Here is a 13927-nt window from a genome sequence, read left to right on the forward strand (position 1 = left end):
GTCTCACATTATAACCCACTGATGGAACCACGATGCCTGTTTCTGCATGTTTGGCTGCTTTTCAACAGTCCAGAGAGGAGATGGGTGTAAATGTGGCATTCAAGTGCAAAATGCACCCAAACATGTAATTTAGAACAAAACAAAAAAAATGTAGTGATGTAGTTGCTGCTGAAGTTGTGTCTCCACAGAGCTGCCAGTCACAGAACAAAGCCTCTTCGCTCTACCTTAGGCCAGGATTTAGAGATAACTTTGGTTTAAATCGCAAACTTTGCGCCATCCACAGCTGCCGTATGAAACTCTGCAACGTTAGGCAGAAAGGCGCAGGTACAGGTGTGTTTCCTCATTTACCTCCTGCTAACGTCCGAATGGAAAACCATCCACTAATTTCTCTACAGCAGATGTGAAAGGTGCAAAGTTGTGCACAACAGCAACGTCTCGAATCGCTGAAGCACTTTTCCCACTTTGCATGTTTTTATCTGAAACTGGAAGCCCTCCGCGTCTTGGCCGGGCATCGGAGTGTGATAATTGAGCCATCCTTTTGCTTTGTTAGTCAGGAACGTAACGGTACGCTGGCTCAAACCAAAACGCGTCACGCCGCCGCAGTCTTCATCATCCTCTTCACCCAACGGGAGCGAGCTGAAACTAGCAGGACGTCTGGGAATTTTAATGTTGGGAGTTGTTAGTTTCCAGTTTGTCGCAATATGCAAGCGACGGCAATGTGAAATGAAAACGGTAATTTTAGAGATTAGAAAACTGATCCTTTCTTTTTTTTTTGATTAACTTATGTGATTTTTTTTTAGAACAGATAAAATGGTTTATTTTAGAATTTCTATTTTTCAAATGAAATGTAAATGGAAATAAATAATTATCCAACACTGATGCCGTGTCGCTCCTCAGTCTGCATGTTAAAGCTAAAAAAAAAAAAGACGTTTCTGCTTTTTATTAAGCGTAAAGTTTGCAGTTGTGTTCATATTTATTCATACCCTTTCATTAAAGAAGGAACAAAAAACTGCCTGTAAAATAAGATGAAATTGACTAAAATAATAATAAATAAAAAATTTATTAAAATCATTACATTATTTTCTAATTCTGGTTCAATAGAAATACTTTTTTAAAAAAAAAAAAAAAAAAAAAAAAAGCAAACAAATAAGATAATTTATTACATATTACATCAGTCATAAACTGATATTTAGTTGAACAATCCTTTAATGTTTCCGCTCCAGTCAGGTGTTTTCTGTTCCTCTCAGTCAGACTTCTGCACCTGTTGACAGGTATTTTGTCCCACTGTTCAACAGAAAAGTCTCTAATTTGTCCAGGACCAATTTGTTTTTGTTTTTTTTCTTACTTCAACCCAGTTAAATGAAAAAACAGTGTCTTATATTACTAAATTTTTTATATATATATATATATATATATATATATATATATATATATATATATATAATTTTTTTTTTAATTTTTAGTTATTGTTCCTTTTTTAAGTCTCCAGCTATTTGAGTGACTGTTGTAAATTCAGCCTTTTATTTAATGAAAGGGGATGAATACATATGAGCATAATTGTACATGCACACATGTTCATCTACTTTTACCTAAACTCAACAAATCAGAAAGACAGTTTAATAATGTCAGTATTAGTTGCAGAAGAAGAAGAGTGTTGGTACACACCTTCAGGTTGTAACTCTTGTTTGACCCACTTCTACTCTTGGTGTCATTAAGTCATCAAGGTGTTGGAAACATTCCTCAGGGATTAGCTTTCAGCTTAGTGACATGATGGATCATCATCAAGCAAGTGACCATTATTATGTGGAACACATATTTACTCTGTAATGTTTAAATAAAAAATACTTAATCCCCATAGGGAAATTCAATAAACCCATACTACATCAACACATACTACATATGTGCTAATGCGCCCAAAGTGTGCTAAGAAATGTCCCCGATACCGTTATACCGGCAGCGACATGAAGCACTGATGCAGAGCCAACCATACGGTGGCCCTGAAGGGTCACAGCAATACAAAGGACACAACACGATTTGACAAAACATGAGCCACACATTGACACAGCAACACAATTGGCAACAAAACAATAAGCCACAACACAACACAATAAGCCACAAAACAACACAATAAGCCACAAAACACAATAAGCCACAACACAATAAGCCACAAATAACACAATAAGCCACAACACAATAAGCCACAACACAATAAGCCACAAATAACACAATAAGCCACAACACAACACAATAAGCCACAAATAACACAATAAGCCACAACACAATAAGCCACAAAACAACACAATAAGCCACAAATAACACAATAAGCCACAAAACAACACAATAAGCCACAACACAACACAATAAGCCACAAACAACACAATAAGCCACAACACAACACAATAAGCCACAACACAATAAGCCACAAAACAACACAATAAGCCACAACACAACACAATAAGCCACAAAACAACACAATAAGCCACAACACAACACAATAAGCCACAACACAATAAGCCACAAAACAACACAATAAGCCACAAAACAACACAATAAGCCACAACACAACACAATAAGCCACAAAACAACACAATGAGCCACAACACAACACAATAAGACACAACACAACACAATAAGCCACAGCACAATAAGCCACAAAACAACACAATAAGCCACAACACAACACAATGAGCCACAACACAACACAATAAGACACAAATAACACAATAAGCCACAACACAACACAATAAGACACAACACAACACAATGAGCCACAACACAACACAATGAGCCACAACACAATAAGCCACAACACAACACAATGAGCCACAACACAACACAATAAGACACAAATAACACAATAAGCCACAACACAACACAATAAGACACAACACAACACAATAAGACACAACACAACACAATAAGCCACAACACAACACAATAAGCCACAAAACAACACAATAAGACACAACACAACACAATAAGCCACAAAACAACACAATAAGCCACAACACAATAAGCCACAAAACAACACAATAAGCCACAACACAACACAATAAGCCACAACACAACACAATGAGCCACAACACAATAAGCCACAACACAACACAATAAGCCACAAAATACAATAAACCACAACACAACACAATAAGCCACAAAACAACACAATAAGCCACAACACAACACAATAAGCCACAAAACAACACAATAAGACACAACACAACACAATCAGCCTCTCTGACTTTTCACACACTTTTGCACATCATGATGAGAATCTCCCAAAGCTGCTCTGCTGGATGTAGATCTGGTGACTGTGGAGCCGTTGGAGGACAGTGAACTCATCGTCATGGTGGAGATGATGTGAGCTTTGTGACATGGTGCATCATCCTGCTGGAAGTTTCCATCAGAAGATGCTCCACTGTGCTCAGAAAGGGATGGACATGGTCAGCAGCAGGACTCAGGTAGGCTGTGGAGGTTAAACCAGGTCATACTGGTACTAATGGGACCAAACTGGCACAAAAAAAAACCTCCCCTAGACCATTACAGCCTGAGCTGTTTATACAGGGCAGAATGAATCCATGCTTTCATGTTTACACTGAATTCCACAAGCAAGTCTCATTCACAAAAAAGCAGCGTTCATGTTCTTCTGGTTTATCTCCATCCTGCCTGGTCAGAGCTCCTGAGGCAGACCGAAGAGGAACAACTCTGTATTTCTGAATGACCAGGGTGCATTTCAGGCTCTTCTACACGTCTCACAATTACTGGTATGATGGCGTCCTCTACTGACAGAAAAGGTGTATGACATGGAAAACCAGTAGAGTTAAATGGAAGCATTCAGCAGAAAAGAACTGATACCAGTAAAAAAAAAAAACACCAAAAAACAAAACTTAAAGCTCAACCAGTAAAGCCTTTTTATTGCAGCTTATTTGGTATAAATGAACCCTTTCATTTACATTTGTATTTAAGCAAAGTAAATGCAGGAAAAATAATATAAAAAGACAGGAAGAAAAGAAAATATCATTAAATATTAAATGAATCACAATGAGTCTAGATAAAAAAAAAAAAGACATCAAAGGTTAATGCAGGAAAAAAATTATTAAAAAGCCTGGTATAAAATAAAATATCAATCATAAGAATAACAATGAATGTAGATTAAAAAAAATGCTATCAAAATAAGTACATACATAAGAGTGAGTAAAAACAAGTAGATTAATGAAACAAATCAGTCAGGCATTAAGGGTTTTAACGCTGTAAAAAAGTTACATAAAATGCAAATACCATCGATTAGATTTATTCCTTTATTGATTTTATATATCGTCCAGTTTCGGGTCTAAGCTGGGAATCAGATTGGGGGGGGGGGGGGGGGGGTACACCTGGACAGTAAACCAGTCCAACCAAATGAGAACTGATACTAAACTAGAATATTCACTCTACCAGCCTCTTCATTGGACACCCAGGAGACCCGGTTATTATTTCCCATTTAATTTCCCCAGTTACTGAGCACATTAATCCTTTCATGCATGAATTAATATAAAACATCAATAAAAATACAGTATTTTTCCTCTACAGACATATGTAATGATATTGTTTTATTAGTGATATTTAGAATTTATCATGATTTATGATTTATTTTAATCTATAAAATATTTATAAAATAATATATAATCATAATTATATGTAAATCTTCTTTAAAATATAGCTGTATAATGTTTTTTCCTATTTATCCCAAAGGCAAGCTTATGTACTGATGTTATGTTCAATTCTATCATATATTTATTTATTTTCCAGTAAGTTGAAACGTATTGGATGACTCACTAACATCCACTGAATTAATAACAAAACAAAAATACCCTCCTCATTCATAAATAAAAGCTTGTAAATAGTTGTCCACTATATGGCCAGTATGCATGGGTTAACAGGACCAGTATAATAATACTCACATGAATGAAGGAGTATAACCAGCTAATCTTTAGGATCAATGGAGAAATATTACGCCGGTTGTAAAATGCATTTCAGGACTGATTTAAATGGACCTTTTCATTTATCTGACCTGCTTTTACATCATGACCCTCGCAGACCCCGAGGTGCTCTGGTGTCAGTGGTTCCTGAAGTGAAAACTAAATCTTACAGCGAGAAATCTTTCCACCATGATGCTCCTCGTCTGTGGAACGTCCTGCCAGAGAAGCTCGAGGCGACAGACTGCTGGTGGTTTTTAAAGCTTTGCTTTTAATTGAAATAGTTTTGCTCTTTTAATTTTGTTTAATTATCATATTAATCTGCATATTTTATTTCTTTAATCGTGTGTTCTGTAACTTTTTCAGTTTTCTTTCTATGGTTTGCTAATTTCATACTTGTGTTTATTTAATCTGATTATTTTTAGTTTTTTTTTTTTTTTCAGCTACAGTGTTTTTCTCGTGGGCATTCTCCACGCTGGGAAGTATCCCTGCGCCGTCTGCAGGGTTGTTGCCATGGGGATGACGTTGGTCTGGGTGGCTGAGGGGTCCAGGACTGCAGCCACAACGGGAACCTCTATGGTCCATGTGGCTCCTCCCCAAGATCTCTCTCCACACAGCAGCGTCAAGCTGGATCATATCTTATAGTTACATCAAGGTAAAAGATGGGCTGAGTTTTAATTGTTGTTACATACATTTTAATGTATATGTATGTTAATATATATTTTAACGCCCACAATGTGGCACTTTGGTCAACATTGTTGTTTTCAAAGTGCGTTATTAATAAAGTTGTATTGTATTGTATTGTATATTCCTTGAATTATGCAAACTGTTGTTTTTATTATGTAAAGCACTTTGTGTTGCTCAGGTATGAAATGTGCTTTATCAATAAAAATTGATTGATTCATTAAAATAATGAATGAAATGAAATGAAAAATACTTTATTAATCCCCCCCCCCCAAAAAAAAATTAAAAATGATAATTATAATTCATAATATATAATAAAAGCATTATGTGAATATATATCTATAATATAGATATATAATATATTAGTAATATAATAATAATAATAATTATTATTATCATCATCATCATCATTATTATTACCTAATTAGAAGCAGATGAAAATATAGATCTTAAATTTGCTTTTTAAAAGTTTACAAAGCAGTGAACATGAGGAATGAACATAAATATCCATTGTCAGCACCAGCATGATGCTGTACTTCAGCCAAACAGGTTTCTGCTGCAGATGTCTGAACAATGAGAGAAAATCTGCAGCAGCTGTTTCAACTCAACACGTCCAGATTAAAGACTTTCATTCCTCCTTCGGCTCATTAGCTGATATAAAAGGAGATCAGATTTTGGAGGAGCTTGGTTTCGTGCCAGAACAGTCGAGCTGAACAAAGATCCAGACATGTGACATGGCTTGTTGTTTCCATTAGAGGTCTATCATGAGCTGTGGAGGAGAGGAAGCAGATCCAGGCATACGCTTGTCTTTCTGAGAACCAACAGGGAGAATTCAGGTGGGAAAACATTCGTGATCCTGATCTGACATCATGCCACATCAGATATACAGACTTAATTAGCTGAGTGAAGGCAGAAATAGTTTGGTGTCAGGAAATGAGCTGAATAGACTCAAGAATACAAATAAGAGGCAAACATTATCATACCCCCCTCCTCATGCACAGTTTGTCACAAGTGTCACATTTAAATGACATTATTTTTTACCTGGTTTAACTCTTTGGTGCAACAGTTATTGTTTAGCATTAGCTTATGTGTGTGTTTATTGTGTCTTTATTGTGTAGCTGTTCTCTCAAAAGCACTTTTTCCTCATAGACTAACCAAAGATATTGATATTATTAGTATTAGCACTCTTAATTTATTTAATTTGAATTTTGTTCAGCACTTTGGGCGAAGGAGGTTGTGTTAAAGGTGCTGTACAAATAAAATTAGCATTGAATTGAGTTGAATAGCTGAGAGAGAAGTGGAGGAAGTTCAGAGCCCTCAGCCCTGATGCTGGAAAGTCAAGACATTTTTATTGGACATGTGGACAACTTGGGCTGATAAATGTCATCTTGTCACTTCTGTCTCAAGCAGCTGATAGTATGGGTAGATCTTGTTACCACGGCGATGGAAAACATGAAGGAAAAGCAGCCCTGGTTACCGCTACATGTGCATCGAGACTGAATTCGTCAGAGTAAAACAGATAAAAAGCACTGATTTGTGCAATCAGTCCTCGTCTGTGGGGAGATTTACCGAGATGCTGGCATGGTGGACATCAATTTACAGGAGACAAACAAGTTGGTTGAAAAGCAACAGAAATGTGAAGAGAACCAAGTCCAGCTCCAGGCAGACAGGTTTCACCCAGACTCTTCTGACTGGGTTGTTGGCAAGCAGAGGCAGGCAATTTAAAACAAAAAAAAAAGACAACAGAAAATGACATATTCTGTTTTCACTCGCTCTGCTGCTCTAATACTAAACAAATATTAAACTTTTGCTCTATAGAAGTAATATTTTCTATATTACGTCAATATTAATACGTTGTAAATTTTGTGACTTGGTTCAGTTTAAAATAGGTCAATTTATGTTCAAAGTTCAAAGTGACAAGATGACATATAATATAGAAGAGATGTTTACCGTGCAATCTGAGAGGTAAAATTATGTTACAGAAGCCAAACGCACGCACCGCCCTAAAAAGCAGACGTGTTTCCATTTATGGAGTAACTTTATGGAATGGACTAAGTGATGATTTTAATTATATAATAATATAATCCAGTTTTAAAAAATGTACGAGAAATTTTTATTGGATAAATATGAAAAAGGAGAAAATTCACAATTTATCTTGCTGTTTTAAATGTTGCCTTCTGACTGATGACTTTCAGTATGTAAATGTTGCCATATAACTGTGAATTAAAGACTGTAAATAAGGAGTAGTATTTAAATAAGCCTTGGGCTTCTTTCTGCTCCTTCTCAAACAATGTTACATAAATGTGCATCCTTGTTTAGTTCTGTATGTGTTTGAGATGAATAAAGAAAAAAAAAAAAATTAACATATTTTAGCAAAGATATAGAGAAGCTGCATTTTCTCAGTACTGCATAGAGAATTCAGCTGATGTATTGTCTAATTATTTCTCTTCGTTAGGAAACTTGCTGAACATAAAAACGTCGCTAGACTCCACCGCTCACCCTGTCGCAGCTGGGATAGACTCCAGCTGTTCACGACCCAAAACTGGATTTACAAGCTGAAAAATGAATGGATGAATGAAGTCTTGCTGAGATATGACATCATCTTCTGTTTGGCAGCCAATTTTGACATCCTTTCTGGATTTCACAAATTTGACAACATTTACGAGTCTGAAGGAAACCTGAACATCTTCTACAAAAAGCTGTTTTTAATGTCATCAAAACACATCACGATACGAAGAGGCATCAAAACTCCAGTTAGATATAGGTGACGACACTCTTACACTTTATTCCTTCAAGGACTTTGACTTTCATTCACGACCATAAGACTGTTTTGCAATAAATATTTAATTAAACTCCCAGATCTGTGAAGCCTTTCAGTGATATTTAAGGATTTATCCTTGAGCAGTCTTAAAGAACTGTCTTCTTTAACTTAGAGTATGTAATGTTGTTCTATTAGTCACATTCTGTCCCAAAAATATGTGGCAATCATGATCAGTCTGTCCCAAAAGCTGTGAAAAGCACTAAAAAATGAGCAGGAAAGACCACATTTCCACTAATTTAACTTCTCGTCATTGCTTCTTCATGAAAAATTCATCTCTCAGATATAAAGCTGTTGCTCCGACATATCTTAAAGACTTAAGAGTTAAGTCTTTCCCCATGAGAGTACTTTGCTCCTGACTGTGGCTCCAAGAGTTTCTAAAAGTAGACTGGGAGGTAAAGCCTTCAGATATCAGGCCCCTCACTGTGGAGGCAGCTCCCAGCATGGGCTCAGTAATTATACACTCTCTCCAAGTTTCAGATTAGACTTCAACTCTAACCCTAAAGTTAGGGACTACATTTAAAGTTGTCGTTTACGTCCAGTTTATTTTGCACATGTAATCAAACCTTAATCACTGGTGTTTCAAAAAGAAGCTGAGATACTGTCACATGTTTGACTGAGCATGTTATAAGAACCCAGAAAAGAGTTTCCACAGTTACATCATATCTCAGGTGTGGGAAGGAAGACTCATTTTTTTGGCAACAAACATTGTTTTTACTGGGAACTGTGAAGCCCTGTGCTTCTTTGTGAAAACATACTGAACTTTTTGTACTGTATTTTAACGTTAAATGTTATTGAATGCTAGTCACATTAACATTAACAATCAGGTACAAATCTGAAGTACTGAAATTTCTTTGGATCGATATATAAATATTTGATGAATTCATAAATGGAGTTTGATCAGGGTTGGTGAGAATTTCTATCATAAAAATCTTGCAGACATTGTACTCTTTGTATTAATGATAATTATAATGTTGTTGACACCAAAACGGAGAATAATAATGTAATGAAAAAAAGAACAAATTTTGTTGGAATTTTTACACTAGAATTAACTTTTATGTCATAATTTTACAAAACACACAGGTTGCAATCATAATGTAATGTCAATCATTACATCCTAACACATTTCAAAAGCTCTTTTAAAAGAGGAAACATTGAAGAAGAAACAAATTATTTCTGTCGAACAAACTTTTCAAAAATGTCTGCTTGTTTTTGTGATTTTTTTCCCACTTGACTTGAGCCTTAAAATTTTGAATAAACTGGAAATAAAAACTTCCTAAAGATTTAGTATTTGAATATTGAGACAATAAAAGGTAAAAGTAGAAGACTAATTAAGTCAGTTTTACACATTTTCAGATCACCATTACTACATGTTTACTTTGATACTGTGATTAAACCACTTGTCCTAAAAGAGCTGAGATTTTTTAAAGCTAATTTAAGGTTGTTAAGCTAGCTTGAACTTGTAAGCTAACTAGCCCAAGCTAGTTAGCTCAGTACTAGCTTGGGCTTAGTAACCAACTTGATAAATAATAAATAGGTACAGAAACATTTGTCTAATGTCTGTTTATGTTACAATAGAATGATCTGAAATAGATATCAGTTATTTGTGTAAGTTTCCTTTACTTCTCCAGTCTTGTTGCAAAGCATTTCATTTCTAACTGAATAAAGTTGCTAAGGCAGCAATTGAGGTGTTCAGTTAAATGCAGCTACCGACACATTTTGGAAAGAGAGGCTGAGCTGGGACATTGTTTTTTTTTTACAAAAAAATCACAAAAAGAAACATAAATGCTGACTTGTTGGAACCCTGTCGAGCCCGTTGCCCAATTTTAACCCCATTTTGAGTTGTTGTTGCCTGTCTTAACATATGTCCTTGAAACTTACAGCTGAATAAATATTCCTAAATACTAAAATGATATCTACTGTAACATTCCAGAAGGACTTAAACTTTAACATGAAAGCCATGTAAAAACTGAAATGAAAGAATAACGCTCAATTAAAAAAAAAAAAAAAAAAAAGTTATTTAACAGTGAATTGTAACATTACTTATGGCCTTTTTTTTCTACACTTAATTCTGAATGAACATACTGTACTTAAAAATAGGATTAACGGAATGCTCTATAGCTGCAAACTTCAAGCATCCGTGGAAGCAGGGTCAGACTCGAGGCTTATTGAATTTGCTGTTTTCGATTCATAACTACAACACATCTTTTAAAACTTGCGTAATAGCTTTGGAAGTTTATAGAGTATGTGACCTTGATGAATCCAGCAAATAAAGCCTCCTCTTCCTGTGTGTTGGACAGTGATCTGACAGCAGTAAAGTCTTCTGAAGTCAGTAAGAAAACATGTGTTTAAGATGGTACACTTCACCACTCAGCTGCAATTAATCACATTTACGTTTCTCCATGAGCAAAGACAAACACCTTAATAATATGGTCTGTATTTATAGAGTTTATATTTATCCCATGCGTAGGACTTTCTGCCTCTTCCACTGTTTAATATTCTTCTTTTAATCTCTACAAGCTCTACAGACAACTCTCCGCCTGTAAATTCACAATGAAATATGGCTCCTGGCCCCAAAACAGGTCTAATAACCAAATTTATTTATTCTCCTTAGAGCCTGTTTACAGTGTGCTATTAGCAAACAATTACTGCAGTGAAACAATTGAATTTCTGGTTTTAATTTTTAAATTATTTGAGCTTATGCATATTTTAGTAAGAGTCAGACATTAGTATATTTGTTGGAAATATGACTATTTGAAAGTAAATGTGAATGTTGAGACTTTCCAGATCCAATCTAAAGGCATGTGTCTTACATGTCGCAAAGAGGTTTCAGTTTGGAAAATCAGGAAGATGAGTTTTAAATGGGTTAATTTTGCAAAATTTCTGTGCTTTACTAGGATTTCTCAGTAGTAAAATGTGTTGTCACATGCATTGCAGTTGCATATTGTGTACTTTTGTTAACTGGTTTGGTCCATTTGGTATTATGTCAGATTCCTGACTTATTCATGGACCTAGCCAAAGCTTTCGGATCTGTCCTGTCAGAACATCCCTGACCTGCACAGAAATCACTGTAGAAGGAAGGAGAACCGATGCACAGACTCCACTGCACCATTACTTATCTGGTCAAGATATTGGCAAATGTTAACCTTGACCAGAAACTCGTCTTTTCAGCAGAAATACCAACAACTACTCTCAGACCAGACCTCATCATGTAGTCGACTTCTAAGAAACTCCTGTATATCCTGGAACTAAACTTACTGTAGGAAGCTGCTACTCAAGAGGTGCTCGAGCAGAAAAACCAGATGTATGTGGAAAATACCAGTCCAGAGTGGGGGGGGGGTCAAAGGACAGGACTTACAACAAGTTTTGAAGTCACTCTCTGAGGCTGCGGAACAAAGCAGCAACTGGCTGTGGACCAAGAGCAAGGGCTCCAGCTGGGCTGCAAGAGGACTGCTGAGGGTAGAAACAGAAGGGCCACACCTGGGGTGCCAGGTGTGAGCCCTCTGGAGGTGTCATGGGCCTAAATCAACATAACACTGAATATGGAAGTTGCCTACCTTATGACCCCAATGACATTCCTACCTCTTCCTACCTTCCTACTCCAACAATGTCAAGAAGGAGGCACTTCTGATTATTCTTAGGATTGTATTATCAAGTCTTATAAGCTCTAAAGATTTGCCAAATAGCTTACTTGGCACAATAAATGTTTCTTACGCAGGCTTTTTTCTCATCTGTTTAAAATGTTTTTTCCTACTTTTTCATCAAATTGCAGAAACATCAATAGCAGCGGCTCAGTTGAGAAAATAGTATTCAACCACCTTAAAAGCAGCTTTCTGGTTGAGAAAATAGAGACCAAAAACAGTCTGATGCAAAAGAGTCATGATGTAAAGGTTACTGCAATCATTCACCAAGTTCAAGTTGTTTTTGAGAGTAAAAACTTGCTCTTTGGTGGCCTTGTTCTGAGTTACTGTTAGCTTGGCATCCCATCAAAATACAGCAGCTCATACAGCTTCACACAGAATGAAAAGAAACACCACTTTAATGGTCACATTAAAAGTTGCTTGGGTCCATTAAGAAACAATTCTTGCATACATAAAGTCAGTATTAAACACCAAGTAGGTTTTGGAAAAGATAAGATTTGGACTAAAGCCACAGCTGAGCGAGAACGTCTCTGGGGAACATTATACGTGCAAGATGGATTCTGTCTCCATATCCTGCAATGCTGTGCACAGAGGTGCTAGTATTGATTAGAAATCCCTTAGAACCTTGTAGCAACCATGAAATTCAATCTATTTTGCTGAAAGAGCTTCTCATAACTGTCTTTTTGACAGAAGTTAGGTTTCCAATTTATAGTAAAGAACATTTAAAGCAATTTATTGGCTGGTGTGAAGCTCATAAACGAGGCGTTGCACTGTGTCTCCAGAGGGTGACACTGTAGGCTGCATTGCAAGTGGCTGTTCAGTAGAAGAAGCAATTGTTCAAACTTGAGACAAACATCAAGGAGAAGCAAACAAAACAACTGTGGTGGATTAAAAAAAAGAGAGATATTCTTCAGGAAGAAATGTTATCTCTTCGAAAATCTGGGATTTTATTCCATTCTTCGGAAGATGCTGGCTCCAACCAGAAACAATTGGTAAGTCATGTCCATTTTGCAATCAGGCCATCCATTAGCATACCTACACAGTGGACTGGTTTCTAAGAATGTCTCTGGCCAAAGAGTGTAGTTCAGTGGAGAACAAAGCCCTCCATGATGAACTGCCAAATGTGCAACCTGACAGTTTCAGTACAGCTGACAATGAAAGCAAACCAAGGTTTTTCTTTTAGATCTCTTTGACATCCATTCAGGACTGCTGGAAGACAGTCATTTGGGAAGGCACTTCAATAGCTGTGAGGAGATCTATACAACAAACTGACAGATGGTGTTCAAGTCTAATGAAGTCTAAGAGAGAACATTTGAAGGGTTTGGACCAGGGAGATTAGGTTTAATCCAGAAATTCTAAGGTTTATTTCAAAAGACTGAAAGTTTGATTGGAATTCTTTTTAGCTGGATTTTCACCCCACTGACGTGATCAAAACAGCCTTGATCCCTAAAAAGTGATGTATTTCATCTGTTAGAATGCATGCTGTGGGCCTGAGATGAGGTTATTGTTTGTCAGCTCACCTGTGATGAAATATGTTTCTGCCCCTCTTTGTCAAGGTACCACTGTGTTGGCATCGCAGCTCTTCAGAAAAACATATGTTTAGTTTTGTCTCGCAGACTGTTCCCGTGATGGTGTGGGGGCACACTGTGATAACATTATAGTCTGTATGGGTGCACAGATGTTGAACTTGCTGGCTGAACCCAGATGGGGCCCTTAGAGACGGGAAGTGAAGAGCAATGCAATGCTTTCACTGCGAGCCCGGTCCTCTAATACATTTCACAGCTGGTCGTCACTGTGAAAGAGACCAAACTAAACCAATCCTTTCCTTTTTT

This window comes from Telmatherina bonti (assembly GCF_933228915.1).
Source record: "Telmatherina bonti genome assembly, chromosome: 13".
NCBI classification, from domain to species: domain Eukaryota; kingdom Metazoa; phylum Chordata; class Actinopteri; order Atheriniformes; family Telmatherinidae; genus Telmatherina; species Telmatherina bonti.